Source organism: Canis lupus, chromosome 15 (assembly GCF_011100685.1).
Source record: "Canis lupus familiaris isolate Mischka breed German Shepherd chromosome 15, alternate assembly UU_Cfam_GSD_1.0, whole genome shotgun sequence".
Classification (NCBI taxonomy): domain Eukaryota; kingdom Metazoa; phylum Chordata; class Mammalia; order Carnivora; family Canidae; genus Canis; species Canis lupus.
In genome coordinates this window covers 36,475,804-36,490,305 of record NC_049236.1, presented here as the reverse complement: position 1 = coordinate 36,490,305, position 14,502 = coordinate 36,475,804, and the positions used below count along the sequence as shown (strand labels likewise).

At 38.8% G+C, this 14,502-nt stretch overlaps 1 long non-coding RNA gene across 3 annotated transcripts in view; it reads left to right on the top strand.

The window, feature by feature from the left end:
• Nucleotides 1–8,746, top strand: part of LOC111090051 — a 48,878-nt gene extending 40,132 nt beyond the window's left edge. For 2 of the 3 annotated variants that reach the window (XR_005370584.1, XR_005370585.1), the window contains exons 5-7: nucleotides 7,556–7,668; nucleotides 7,891–8,102; nucleotides 8,556–8,746. This is a non-coding gene — a long non-coding RNA (uncharacterized LOC111090051). The remainder of the gene's footprint in view (nucleotides 1–7,555; nucleotides 7,669–7,890; nucleotides 8,103–8,555) is intronic. The other variant, XR_005370586.1, reaches the window with a different exon arrangement.
• The last annotated feature ends 5,756 nt before the right edge of the window (nucleotides 8,747–14,502 follow it).

Genomic DNA, 14,502 nt, shown 5'->3' with positions numbered 1-14,502 from the left:
CAGATTGAGATAAAAATTCAACCCTGCAAAGTCGTAGAGTTTTGGGACTGTTTCATTCCTCCTGCTTGAAAACCAGCCAATTCTTTTCTGAGTTCATATCTTTCCTATAATATGTTGGCAAATACAATCAGTAGCAACCAACATATGCCTTTTGTTTCCAAACCCTTTGCCTAAAACCCCAAGTTTATTCAGTATATTTCATGCTACCAAGTTACAGCAAATAACAGTTTTATTAACTATCTCATCATTAAATAACATGAGTCGCCATCTTTCTAGGCTCCAATAACAGTTTCCTTGCTGCCCAGTCTTTGGCTCTGAAGTGAATGCTACACATTTTAAGTTTTTCTTACAACACCCAAATGCTGGTACAAAACACTACATCACTCTCTTTAGACTAACTTATGCTAAGGTAAAAAAGCAATCATACGTCTCCATAGTATAGAAGAACAAAGTTTCATTCCTCATTCACATGTGTGAATAATGTGGATCAGCTGGAGCTCTGCTCCATGCACTATCTTCACTCTGGGACTAAGGCTAAAGGAGCAAGTCATATCTGGGACACTGCAAGTCTCACCTCCCCTTACATTTTATTTTCTAAAACAACTCAAATGGTCAAGGCTGTTCTCAGTGGTCCCAACAAGCATAATCCTTCTACAGAGAGGAACAGTAAATATTTTGAACAAAAATTCAATCTACCAGAGTACCTAAATTTTAACATAATCTGAACTAAACACACATCTTTCTCCCAATCTACACCTCTGCTGCTTTCTTTCAGTATATAATAGATAGCATTAGTAGAGGCTCCAGGATATTCATACTAGAAGAAGGTTGGTGTGGCAATTCATTTATAAAAAAAGAGCTAGGTGACTAGTTTTGAATCTGCATCTTCCAAGCAAACATGTAATTTTCATTTAGATTGTATGGTCATTTAAGTTGACTTGATGGAGTTGGTTGAAATTGTCCCAGTTGTCCTTCAACTGGTTGCTACCATTGTAGTTACCCAAACAAGAAACAATGATATCTTTGAGTCCTCTGATCCTACTTCCAGTCCTAATTTCTTCCACTCCCAAATTCTACAACTGCACTGTCCAATATGGCAGCCATCAGCTACATGTAGCTAATAAGGATTTGAAATGCAGCTGGTCTGAATTGAGATATGCTATAAATGTAAAGTGCACAGCAGATCTCAAAGACTTCATAAAGAGGGGTGGCTGAGTGGCTGGGTCGCAGTCAGTTAAGCATCCAGCCCAGGTTGTGATCTCAGAGTCCTGAATTCAAGCTCAGAGTTGGGTTCTACATGGAATCTCTGTCCCCTCTGCTTCTGCCCCTCCCTGCCACGTGCACTCATATGTGCTCTCTCTCTCAAATAAAAAATAAATCTTTAAAAAAAAAACCAAAGACGCCATAATGGAAAAGAATACAAATATGTCATTTTTATATTGCTGGCATTTTGAAATGACGATCTTTTAAAGTATTGGATTAGGGCAGCCCGGATGGCCCAGCGGTTTAGAGCTGCCTTCAGCCCAGGGCCTGATCCTAGAGACCAGGGATCGAGCCCCATGTAGGGCTCCCTGCGTGGAGCCTGCTTCTCCCTCTGCTGTGTCTCTGTCTCTTTCTCTCTTCTCATGAATAAATAAAATCTTAAAAAAATAAAAAATAAAATATTGGATTAAATAAAATATATTAAAATTAATTAAGATTAATTCAAATCTTTTTGATGTGGCTTCTAGACACTTGAAAATTACATATGTGGTTCTTGTTTGCAGCTTACATTAAACTTCTATTGGAGGACACTACTCTAGGCTGTTTTTTCCTCTTCATCGCCACAGTTCCAGCCCTAGCTTAGGCTTTCATCTTCTTTTGGTGAGGTTTCTATCAAAACCTCCTAACTAGCCTTTCTGTCTCCAGTATGGCCTTTCTCCAACTGATTCTACAAAGTGGCCAGAAAGATCTTTTAAAACAGAAATCAAATCATGCTCAAACAGCTTAATACTGTTCCATGAGTCTCTTCCATTGACTTTAAATTTGTCACTCCATATATATAGTCTTTCCTGATGATCCAGACCCCTGGTTTTAAGTGACTCTATTTCCTGAAGTGGAGCTTTCATATTTTCCACATATTTATGCCTTCAAAGGCATCTGCAGTCAAAGTTCTCTCCCCTCCTCCCCTTTCACCATTTTTCTTATCTTTCTGACAAAAGAAAGATATCTAGAATCTCACCATGTGGCTTTGATGAAACAACTGTTTAATTTAAACAAGGTACCATAACCACATTCTTACTCATTGTAAGACTTATTGCCAATACAATATTCACAATACATATTTTAAAATACTCAGGAATATAGAAGTTTTGGAAAATCTTTTAGGGAATAGACAAGAAACTGTGAGAACCATTAACTAGCCCATTGCTCATGACGTCCTACTCATATTCCTATAAGCACCAGCACTCCTCCCCAATACACAACATGCACATGCACTCACACACTCCTTCCTAGATCCAGCTTTACTCAAGACTCAGCCTACCTAGCTATTGTCAGCTTCAGGGCTCCTCAGAACATTCTCCTTCACCCTCTTCCCCCAGCTAGTTACTCACTACGACTCCTGCTTATTTGATGGCATCATCAGAAAAGAATACTTTTCAGTTTTGCTATACAGGAGCTTCACAAATTTTCTTCTATTATGTGAGCTTTGATTTTCATTGCACTTTATAAAATAAACTTGAAGGAAGATGCAATTTTTTTCTATTCAATTTTTATTATCACCATAGTACTCTTTACCAAGACTTCTCTCCTTTCATTAGTCAAATGAGTTGTTTTTTCCTCCAAAATGTGTTTGATTATTTTTAAGTGTTGCTAAAAGAGTAGTTTCAAGCAGTTATTACTAGGGTGTCTTATTTTTTAAACAAAAAATACTAAGGTATTTGGAACACCTGGCTGGCTCAGTGGTTGAGTATCTGCCTTTGGCTCAAGTCATGATCCTGAGGTCCTGCAATCAAGTCCCACATTAGGTTCCCTTTGGGGATGTCTCTACCTATGTCTCTGCCTCTCTCTGTGTGTCTCATGAATAAATACATAAAATCTTTTTTTTAAATGTCAAGGTTTAATTATTGAGCTCATATAATAAGTAAACATATATGCATATATGATGCTGTTTAGATGGACAAATGATGATTGTTATTGATTCTCCCATTGTAGTTGCCATAGTGTTGTCACCAAGTTCACTGTCAAGGTCACTATGTGAATGGTTATAGGGAGTATAGGAGAGTGATTAGGGACATGGGTTCCAGAATCAGACTGCCTGGCTCAACCACTTGCTAGTTGTGTGACTCTGGAAAATGCATTTAGCCTCTCTGTACATCAATTTCTTCATCTGTAAAATGGAGATGAAAGGAATAGCAATTCCCTCATATGTTTGTTGTAAGAATTAAATGACTTAAAACTAGTGAAGTGCCTACAATGTAAGCCATTGGTTGTTTGGATAATACAAAAAGCAATCAGTAAGATGACAAGCTCATTTTTTCAAAAGACTTGTTTGCAAAACTCTGCAAAATTACCAGAGAAATATCAGATTTCTGCTTATCCACTGAAGTACATTTTCAATTTTCATCTCAATAACAAATCCTTTTAACAGTATCGTGAGTACAAAGTTAAAATCACCAAGTTCCCTGTCAACAAAAGTTCATTTTTTTCCAGTTCTCACCACATATGAAAATTGTTTTAACTCTCTGGGTTTTATACACACACACACATACACATACACCAACACATAGACAAAAGGAGTGAGATTCTGCTGATTTTGCTCACACTTAAGTATGGCAAAACTTTTAAAAGCCTCAAACTTCAAAACATCTTTTCCTCAAATATCTTCAAGTAATTTAATTTCTTAGAACATAGCTCACAAACCTTTTCTGTTAGGTCCAGATAATAAATATTTATGACTTTTCAGGCCCTAGATCTCTGTTGCCACTACTCAATTCTCCCACTGTAGCCCCAAAGAAGCCACAGACAATAGTAAATAAAAGTGTGGCTGTGTTCCAATAAAACTTTATTTAAAAAAAAAGGCAGTCAGCCAGATTTGGTCTGCAGGCCATAATATGCCAAGGCCAATGTAGACGTCACTCCCTATTTACCTGGTGACTTTGATCACCTCTAGTATACTGCGACATATCCATGGTGAGAGAAAAAACTCAACTTGTGAAGCAATAAGCTACAGCAAATGGCATTATAAAGTACAGAATACAGGTACATGTAAAGTAGAAGAAAAACAGATAAAGAGACGACTGCAGGTGAGAAATAGGTGACATATCAATTCCCCAGGGTGATAGTTCAGCAGGAAACACAGATCAAAACAAGTACAAGTTTTGTTTTCTGCCTCAGAGTACTTACCTGTGTAAACACATATATTCACCTCAACTCTCAATTAGCCTGTCAGAGACACACGCACCACTAGCACAGTTCATCAAACGCTGTTCCCCAAATGACATTATCAGCCCACTGAAACAACACATTCTTTTTCCCAGGGCTCATCAGTGAATCCCTCAACATCTTACTCAGAATTCTTCTTTTCATATGTCTATAGTTCAGGAATAAACAACACCTATGGGCGTTGTTAAGGATGTTTTCCCAACATTCTCAGCCCCTTTGATCCTCTGGACCTACCTCCAGAGTTAAAAAATATTTACAAGTTAATGAATTATATATCAATCTCTAACTCCTTAATTATGATTCCATTAAACCATAGCGATCAATCACCATGGGTCTGAATCAAAGCTGTGGTTGAATGAACTGAAAAGCAAAGCCATAATCAGTGAAGAGTTAATAGAATTTGATAGTGACGCTGGGGTTAGATTTGGGGTTTGGGTTTTTTTCTTTTGTTTTCTGCCTTTGTTTTTGTTTTGGTGTGTTGATTATTATATCCAAGTGCTTAGAACAGTGCCTGATACTCTACAAATACTTGTTGAATGAACAAATGATTGAATGAATAAATGAACAGATAGAGCAGGGAAAATTTGAGCTACAAAATATTATACAAGCAGTGAAATTCATGTCATTTTCTAATCATTTGGAAGCTTCAACACCTCTTCACAACACCTTGAAAAGAAGTCTGCAAATTTCAAACTACCTCTTTGCAAATGGATTTCTTAATGTCACTAGGCTCCACACATTCACAGCCCACGCTCTTTCAGTTGCTAAGTGCACTGGATTGTCACAGTATGTTCCAGAGGCTCTACACTTCTCTCAAATGCAAAAGATGTTCTTCTAATTGGAAGCAAAATCATTGTCTTTCAAATACAATATTCTCTAAAGCGGGGGGGGGGGGGGGGGGGGGGGGGGGGGGGGGGGGGGGGGGGGGGGGGGGAAGAGTACTGTTAGATTCCAATCAGTTCAAATTAAAACTGATTTCCCAAAGCAAAGGAAAGCTCATGAGCTCTAAAATTCAATAATATTATTTTACAACGTGGAACCCAAAGATGATTTATAGATTAGTTTTATGTTATTAGCCTCACTTCATTAGGAATGACAATCATAACATGCTACTGAAAATATTTATTCCTAATATGCATTGATGACTACTATTGAGGAGATGTATTACAAGAGACTGAATTTTTAAGTCAATAATACAAACAAAATTTAGGCCAAAGTTTAAGACTATGATGAAAAAAGAGGGAAACTATGGCAGGAAATATGTAAGAACATTTCAATTTAATGGGTGTATGTATATACGTAAGCTTAACAAGTATATATTGAGTGAGAGCACAATAACAAAGTAGGCACCAGTTGGATATAAAATGGTTGGTCATCCATTCATTCAGGGATCCCTGGGTGGCGCAGCGGTTTAGCTCCTGCCTTTGGCCCAGGGCACGATCCTGGAGACCTGGAATCGAATCCCACGTCAGGCTCCCGGTGCATGGAGCCTGCTTCTCCCTCTGCCTGTGTCTCTGCCTCTCCCCCTCTCTCTGTGTGACTATCATAAATAAATTAAAAAAAAAATTAAAAAAAAGGTTGGTCATCCATTCATTCAATAAGTTGTGGGGTTTTTTAAAGATTTATTTATTTATTTGAAAGAGAGAGAGTGCCAGCACAGGGAGGAGCACAGGGAGAGGGAGAGACTTCCAAGCAGACTCCCTGTTGAACACAGAGCCTGATGCTGAGGCTGGATCGCATGACCCTGAGATCATGACCTGAGCCAAAATCAAGAGTATGATGCTCAGTTGACTGGGCCACCGAGGCTCCCCAAAAATTTTAATTAAGATACTTCACTGGTGGGGGACTCCTGGGTGGCTCAGTGATTGAGCGTCTGTCTTCAGCCCAGGTTGTGATCCCAAAGTCCTGGGATCAAGGCTGCATCAGGCTCCCTGCAGGGATAGCCTCTCAGCCTATGTCTCTGCCTCTCTCTGTGTGTCTCTCATGAGTAAGTAAATAAAATCTTTTTTCTAAAAAAGATACTTCACTGGGTATTAAATCTTAATTATTGTAGTATAGCTTGGAATACTTGAACCTATGTCAACAAGTTTAAACTTTCATTCTAAGATCTTATTATATTACAAGGAATACATGTTTTTTAAAAAAAGATTCAACTAGGGATCCCTGGGTGGCGCAGCGGTTTAGCGCCTGCCTTTGGCCCAGGGCGCGATCCTGGAGACCCGGGATCGAATCCCATGTCGGGCTTCCGGTGCATGGAGCCTGCTTCTCCCTCTGCCTGTGTCTCTGCCTCTCTCTCTCTCTGACTATCATAAATAAATAAAAATAAAAAATAAAATAAAAATATATTAAAAAAAAAAAAAGATTCAACTATAGATAGAGTGACAGACTTTCCATAACTACCACCACTAGGTGGGGTAACCACTATTACATTACAGGGTATCTTTTCACACGTCTTGAAGCACATACAAATAAGCACATACAAATACACACAAAAGCCTTTTTTAGAAACAAAAATGGTATATCATACTATGCACAGAGCCAGGTCAGCATGCCTCTTGAGAGCATGGTCTTTAAGCAATACCACCTCAATGCAAATCCCAGGTCTGCCCTAACCTTTTGTAAATTACTACACATCTCAATGCCAAAATTTTCTAATCTTTAAAATGGAAATAATAGGGGATCCCTGGATGGCTCAGTGGTTTAGCGCCTGCCTTTGGCCCAGGGCGTGATCCTGGAGTCCCAGGATGGGGTCCCACGTTAGACTCCCTGTGTGGGGCCTGCTTCTCCCTCTGCCTGTGTCTCTGCCTCTCTCTCTTTCTCTGTGTCTCTCATGAATAAGTAAATAAAATCTTTAAAAAATAACATAAATAAAATAAAATGTAAATAATATTAGTACATATGTCATAGCATTATTATAAAAAAAATGAATACTCATAATCACCTAGAACAGAGCCTGGCACATTCTAAGAACCCAACCAATGTCAGTTATTATCATGCAGTTTATGATCTTACTCAAGATTATATTGTGGACCTCTTTCCTCCACTTCATTTTTTTCCCAAGGCCCAAACACTACCATGGTATGGATTTACTATAAGTCGTGTAATACATTTTTTGTTGTTATATGGACAGATTGCTCCAATGTACTCAAAAAGAATGCTGTAAGAATGCTAATATCTTCATGCCTATACTTGAATACTCCTGAAGTATAAATGCCTAGAGAAGAAATGGATGGATCAGAAGAGGTAAATATTTTAAAGTGTATTTGAGATTCTTCTGAATTTCCCTTCTAAAATATGCCAACTTATATTCATACCATTACATATTAAGACGATCTTTTCCCTATATGGGGTATGGGTGTGTGTTTCATGTTTGAGCTTTTAATAACCCAGATATTTTTGTATGTATTTCATGTTTGGGTTTGTTTCTTTTTTTCTTTTTTTAAGATGTATTTATTTATTTTAAAGACAGAAGGCATGAGAGGGAGAACAGAGAGAGAAGGAGAAAGGATCCCAAGCAGACTCTACACTGACCACAAGCCAGGCTCGGGGCTCACTGTCACACTCCTGAAATCACCACCTGAGCCAAAACCAGGAGTTCCACATTCAGCTGACTCCACCACCCAGATGCCCCATCATATTTGGGCTTTTAATAACCCAGATTTTTTGTGTGATATAAGGTAGAGATCAACTTTATTTTTGTTAGATAACCAATTGTTCCATTGCCATTTTCTATTCCCGACTTCTTTGAAATTATACTCTTATTAAATACTTAATTTCCATATATACATAGCTCAGTTTCTACTATTTTTTTCATCGAAACATTTGTCTTTCTCAGAGAGTACCCTATTACTTTAGTTGTTACTACAAAATTGTAGTAAGTTTCAGTATCTGTTAACTTTATATTCTTTTTAAAACTTATTCCTGCACTATACTGTTGCACATTATGGCAGAGATGTCCAGCTGCCCACCAAAAACTAATGTTTATCTTTCATAAGTTAGTATTGTTTCTAGAAAGCAGCCACCTACTTGGGGAGAACATTTCTCAGCTCTAGCCCTTTATAGCTAGGTAGGCCCATGTGACTAATTTTCACCAATGGGATATAAGCAAATACATTGTATGTCATCTTCAGTTCAAAGTGATGCGGAAGCAGGATGCCTTCTTCATGGTCATTGTCCCTATCCAAGGACTCCAAGGACCCCCACAGGAGGACAGACCTACAGAATGGAAGATGCCTGATTTCCAGAATGATCTTATGGAAGTCAGCCTAACCACAAACTCTTACACTTGACTAAGAGTAAGATATAAATCATTTGTTGTAATAAGCCAATAAAATTTAGGAGTTTATCTATTACCTTAACTAATATACAGAAGATGGATTATAAACGGCATTTTTTAAGAATTCAATTAGGATTTTAATTGGGAGCGCATTTTATTTAGAGATTAAGTTAAAGAGGATTGACATCTCAATATTGAGTTTTCATATCTGGGAGAAATCCCATCTTTGCATTTCTGGTCTACTTTTGCAACCTTCAATAAAGCTTTGTTGTTTTCTTTATGCAGATCCTAAACATTTCTTACTAAGTTTACTTCTATATACTTTATATTCTTGTTGTAGTGCAGCTGCAATCCTTTTCCATGACATTTTCTGTTTGACTATTGCTTGTACATATACAGAATGTTTGCTTTTATAGGATTGTCTTTTATTATCTTACAGAATCTTCTTTGTGTCATTGGCTCACTGGTTTCATTTCTTGCATTATTTCTAGCAAACAGTTTTACCTCCTCCTTCTCCAGATACTTTTTTTTTTTTTTTGCACATCTGCTAGGATCTTGAAAATAGTGTTGAAAAATAGTAGTGGTAGCTTTTTTGCCTACTTTTCATTTTAAATAAAATTTCATTAGTAGTTAACCATTAAATAACCATTAAACGCTTCATAGTGATTTGATAAAAAGCCTTTTATCAGGTTATGGAAACCTCCTTCTATTACCAGCTTTTAAAAAGGTATGTGGGGCACCTGGGTGGCTCAGTCAGTTAAGCATTTGCCTTCAGCTTGGCTCATGATCCCAGGGTCCTGGGATGGAGCCTTGCATTGGTCTCCCTGCTCAGCAGGGAGCCTGCTTCTCCCTCCCCTCTGGCCCTCCTCCTGCTTGTGAGCTCTCTCTCTCTCTCTCTGTCAAATAAATAAATAAAATCTTCAAAAAAAGGATTTTTTTTTTATTGTTGCTGTTGTTAAATTAGGATGGATCTTATATTTTATCCAAATGCCTTTCCTCTCTATTTAATTTACTGTTTTATTTCTTTTTTAAGATTTTATTTATTTATTCATGAGAAACACAGAGGCAGAGAGAGAGGCAGAGACACAGACAGAGGGAGAAGCAGGCTTCATGCAGGGAGCCAGACATGGGACTCAATCCCAGGTCTCCAGGATCACGCCCTGGGCTGAAGGTGGCGCTGTACTGCTGAGCCACTCGGGCTGCCCTGTTTTATTTCCTTAATATAGTATAATATATAACATATATCCTAAATATTAAAAGATATTTTCAGGGATGCCTGGATGGCTCAGCGGTTGAGCGCCTGCTTTCGGCCCAGGGCGTGATCCTGGAGTCCTAGGATCGAGTCCCACGTCAGGGTCCCCGCAGGGAGCCTGCGTCTCTCTCTGCCTATGTCTCTGCCTCTTTCTTTCTCTGTGTCTCTCATAAATAAATAAAATATTTTTAAAAATAAAATAAACACATTTTCATTTTATGTAACCCTTTCTTGGTCATTTTATATACCTTTAATGTGTCCGACTATTTATGGAATATCTTTGTCCATACTTTCATGTTAGAGATTGGTTAATAGGGGTGTGTGTGTGTGTGTGTGTGTGTGTATACAGCATTTGCCTAGTCTCATCAGGAATATTCTATCCTGTAGAACAAAATTCAGAAATTTCATTTTCCAATGTTCTATAAGGTTCAATAAGATATCTTTTTTTCCCTGAATATTTGAAAAACTCACTTGTAAAGTCAACTAAGGAGAATGTCTTTTGGTGGAGAAAGATCTTTGCTCACTTTCCACTTTTTCTACAATTACTAAACTATGCAAGTTTCCTTACCTCTTCTTGAAATTTTAAAACATTTTTACTTCTGAAGTATGTATTTCATTTATTTTTCCAAAGCTTTCTTTCTCAATTTGTACTTAATATTCTCCTTTAATTTTTCAAAGTTTCTTCCACCTCTGCAACTATGTCTCCTTCAGATTTTTAATACTGCTTCTCTGAATCTTCTCTCTCTTTATCGTTTTGAATAGGCTAAGGCTTGTCTATCTGAATTGGTTGTTTCAAAAAATCAGCTTTTATTCCAAAAGTCTAAAAACTGTGAAAACACTATATCGAAGATCAGGTATTTTATTTTTCTCAGGCAGATTAAAATTTTTATACATTGCTTTAAATTTAGTGGTGTTTCATCCAAAAAGTTATCTGGAAGCTGAAAAGCATATTGAACACATTTGTTGAAGTTTATCCCATCTGCATGTTTATGGTAGTTGCCTGACTGCTTGGGCATACTATATACTCAAGTTCGTGGATTGTTTTGTCCTAATCTTCCAAGTGCTTACTTATTTTTGGTCTACTTTATCAGTCAGTTTCTCAGACAGATGTGTTTTAAAGTTTTCCACCGTGTGGGCAGCCCTGGTGGCTCAGCGGTTTGGTGCTGCCTTCAGTCCAGGTCCTGATCCTGAAGACTGGGGATCTAGTCCTGCATTGGGCTCCCTGCATGGAGTCTGCTTCTCCCTCTGCCTGTGTCTCTGCCTCTGTGTGTGTGTGTGTCTGTGTCTCTCATGAATAAATAAATAAAATCTTAAAAAAAAAAAAGTTTTCCACCATGATTCTAGTTTCTCAAATTCTCCTTTTCTAATAGTTTTTTTTTTTTAAGATTTTATTTATTTATCCATGAGAGACACAGAGAGAGAGGCAGAGACATAGGCAGAGGAAGAAGCAGCTTCCTTGCGGGGAGCCCGATTCTGGACTCGATCCCAGAACCCCGGGATCACACCCTGAGCCAAAGGCAGACGCTCAACCGTTGAGCCACCCAGGTGCCCCTCTAATAGTTTCTAACAGTTTTATTTCATAGATTTTTTGACGCTATATTGTTGAGATAATACTGTTCCACCTTATTATCTCTTTTTAGTAGATTTTACTTATCCATATAAATTTTGTTTGTTTCACGGACACTTTTTGCATTCTGAGCAGCAGCCATGCTAAAATATAACCCCCACTTTTGCCAGTGGATTGGTCCAAGTAGTAGGTCTGGGCCAACAATTTCTTCCTGAAAATCATTGCTTGGGATTGTGAGACTCACCAGTGATTGAAGCTGTACCATGCAAAGCACAGATGGCATGGGTACTGCCACCAGCTATGAGTAAAAGAAACTGAACTGGAAAGAGGTGAGTAAAGTAGATATACAGAGAAACACACAGATACAGACTGGGAGATGGTTTTTTGGATACAGTTTGAGTCTGAAGCCCTCTAATCTTTTTCTTTAGGCTCTGTAAGATATACTCATTTCCTTATGATAAAACTCCCTTTAGCTTAGACTAGCTCATTCATTCCACAATTATTTATTGGAGTGCATAGTATGTGCTGAGTCCTGCAACTGGAACTCAAGACACAGCAGAGGAGAAAGAGCCTATCACCAATGGAGTTTACATTCTAGATGGGATATACAAAAAGCCAACACTAAAGACAGGTGGGGGTTATGCTATTTAGACAGGTGGCCAGGGAAGCCCTGTCTGAAAGAGGTAAAAATAAACAAGCTAGATGTCTGGGGGATGAGCATTTCAGCAAGAAGGAAGAGCAAGGGAAAAGACCCTAAGACATTAAAGGAACTTTTAGGGATGCCTGGGTGGCTCAGTGGTTGAGCGTCTGCCTTCAGCCCATGGTGTGACCCTGGAGTCCTGGGATCAAGTCCCACATCAGGCTTCCTGCATGGAGCCTGCTTCTCCCTCTGCCTGTGTCTCTGCCTCTCTCTCTCTTTCTCTCTGTGTTTCTCATGAATGAATGATAGATAGATAGATAGATAGATAGATAGATAGATAGATAGATAGATAAACCTTTAGCATTTTCCTGGAATGGCGGGAATACCAGCTTGGCTGGAATTGACTGGGTGTGAGAAGATGGAAGAAAAGAGGGCTGAGGGTTGAAGTGGTAGCCAGAGGCTAAGCTCCTGCAGGGGCTTATAAACCTTGATAAGGATCTTGGAATAGGAAGCTACTGGAGGGTGGAGACATGATCAGATTACGTGTTAATTGATTACTTTGGCTATTGAGGAGGAAATAATAGACTGTAGATGGGCAAGAGCAGAAGCTGGGATGCCAGTTGGAGGCTCTTATAGTAGCAAGAGACCTTAGCATTTAAAGGGAAATTAAGGGAGGTTGGTGGTAGGAAGGAAGTTGGATGGAAGTCAGATGGAGGTTGTGGTTGGATTCTGGATACATTTTAAAGGTAGAGAGGATCCCTTGATGGGAATTTGAAGTGGCAGAGAAAGGGAGATGTTAGAGACTGAAAGGTACTTGGCCTGGACAAGAATGGTTACCATTTTTTGGTAATTCTGGTATTCCAGTATACTTGCTCTAGCTAGGTACTAAAATATCATTACGTTTCTTTGTTGAGTGACTGTTTTCAGCATTTTTGAAAAATATGAATCATTTATGGTTTAAGACCTATCTATAATCAATGGTACATGTTTATTATTCAACCTTTCCTCCACATCCATTCTGTTATTCAGCCCATCTTTTGAGCTAATGAGCTGTAGGCTGTGTTGTAGGAGTTTTGTGCCATAGGAGAGGCTTGCCAGGTGTTCTGTATTTACAGCACATGTCATCTATTTAATGATTTTGTCCTATGTACTACATTAGTCTTCTCAAGACACCCTACATGTTGTTTATTTGCGTTTTCCCCCCAATAAATTACAAACAACAGCAGTTAGCTATTTTTTTCCAAAACAGAAATTGGCGCTTAAGTCACTTAAAGGACCACCTACCTCCGCAAGAAGATTTAGACAGTCCCACAATCTTTCGTGAAGGAAGACCAAAAGGGGGACTGAGCATTAAAAGTACTTATTTTTCCATATATGAGAAAGGAAAAGACTGTTCTTTGGTCAAAGACCCAAATTATGAACAAGCATCCTTCCATGTTAATGCACATGCTCTGACTATCAGCTAACAATAACCTCACAGTTTCTGAAAGTTGGCAAATCAAGACAGCTCCCGGCTTCCAGAAACCAGCTAACCCAAAGTCCTTAAAGTCAGCCCATCTCTGACAGCTCTGCCCTCCTAGACCACAGGCCATCAGCAAATGCCTCAAAGTCAGCCTTACTCGGGAGGCTGAAGGAATGAACCTGAAAATCAGGCAGCCCCCAAATACTCCACTTCTAAAAGCCCACCAAAGCCTGAATGCCAGACTCCCTAAAACCTCCCAGAAGATCAGATTTGGCTTTGTTTACAAGCAAACCAGAGTTTTACTTCTTCTGCATTAGCTAGAGAGTCCAATGTGTCATTAGTCCATGAATTCACAGCTTTCTCAATGGTTCAACCACTTTTTTTTTTTTTTTTAGATTTTATTTTTATTTATTCATGATAGACACAGAGAGAGAGGCAGAGACACAGGCAGAGGGAGAAGCAGGCTCCATGCAGGGAGCCCGATGCGGGACTCGATCCCAGGACTCCAGGATCGTGCCCTGGGCCAAAGGCAGGCGCTAAACCACTGAGCCACCCAGGGATCCCCTCAACCGCTGTTTATGCGAGTTGGACTTGGGAGTGACAGACACACTGATGCTCCTGTGAGATTATCGAATTCAGTTTCTTTGTTGTTGGCAGTGCTTGCCATTACCTATTTTTGTTTATTGGTGTGTATGTGAACCCAAAATGCCAATCCCCAAGTGTACATTTTGTGATGAATTTTCTGAACGGTGGATTTTCGTTAAATAAGGAAAACGTCATTTTGAAGCTCTCAGTATGCAGTTGTTTATTTAGTATCAAAAACGGTGGAAAGTCAAATGTGAACCAATAATACGTAACACGAGATACAGCATTCACTGAT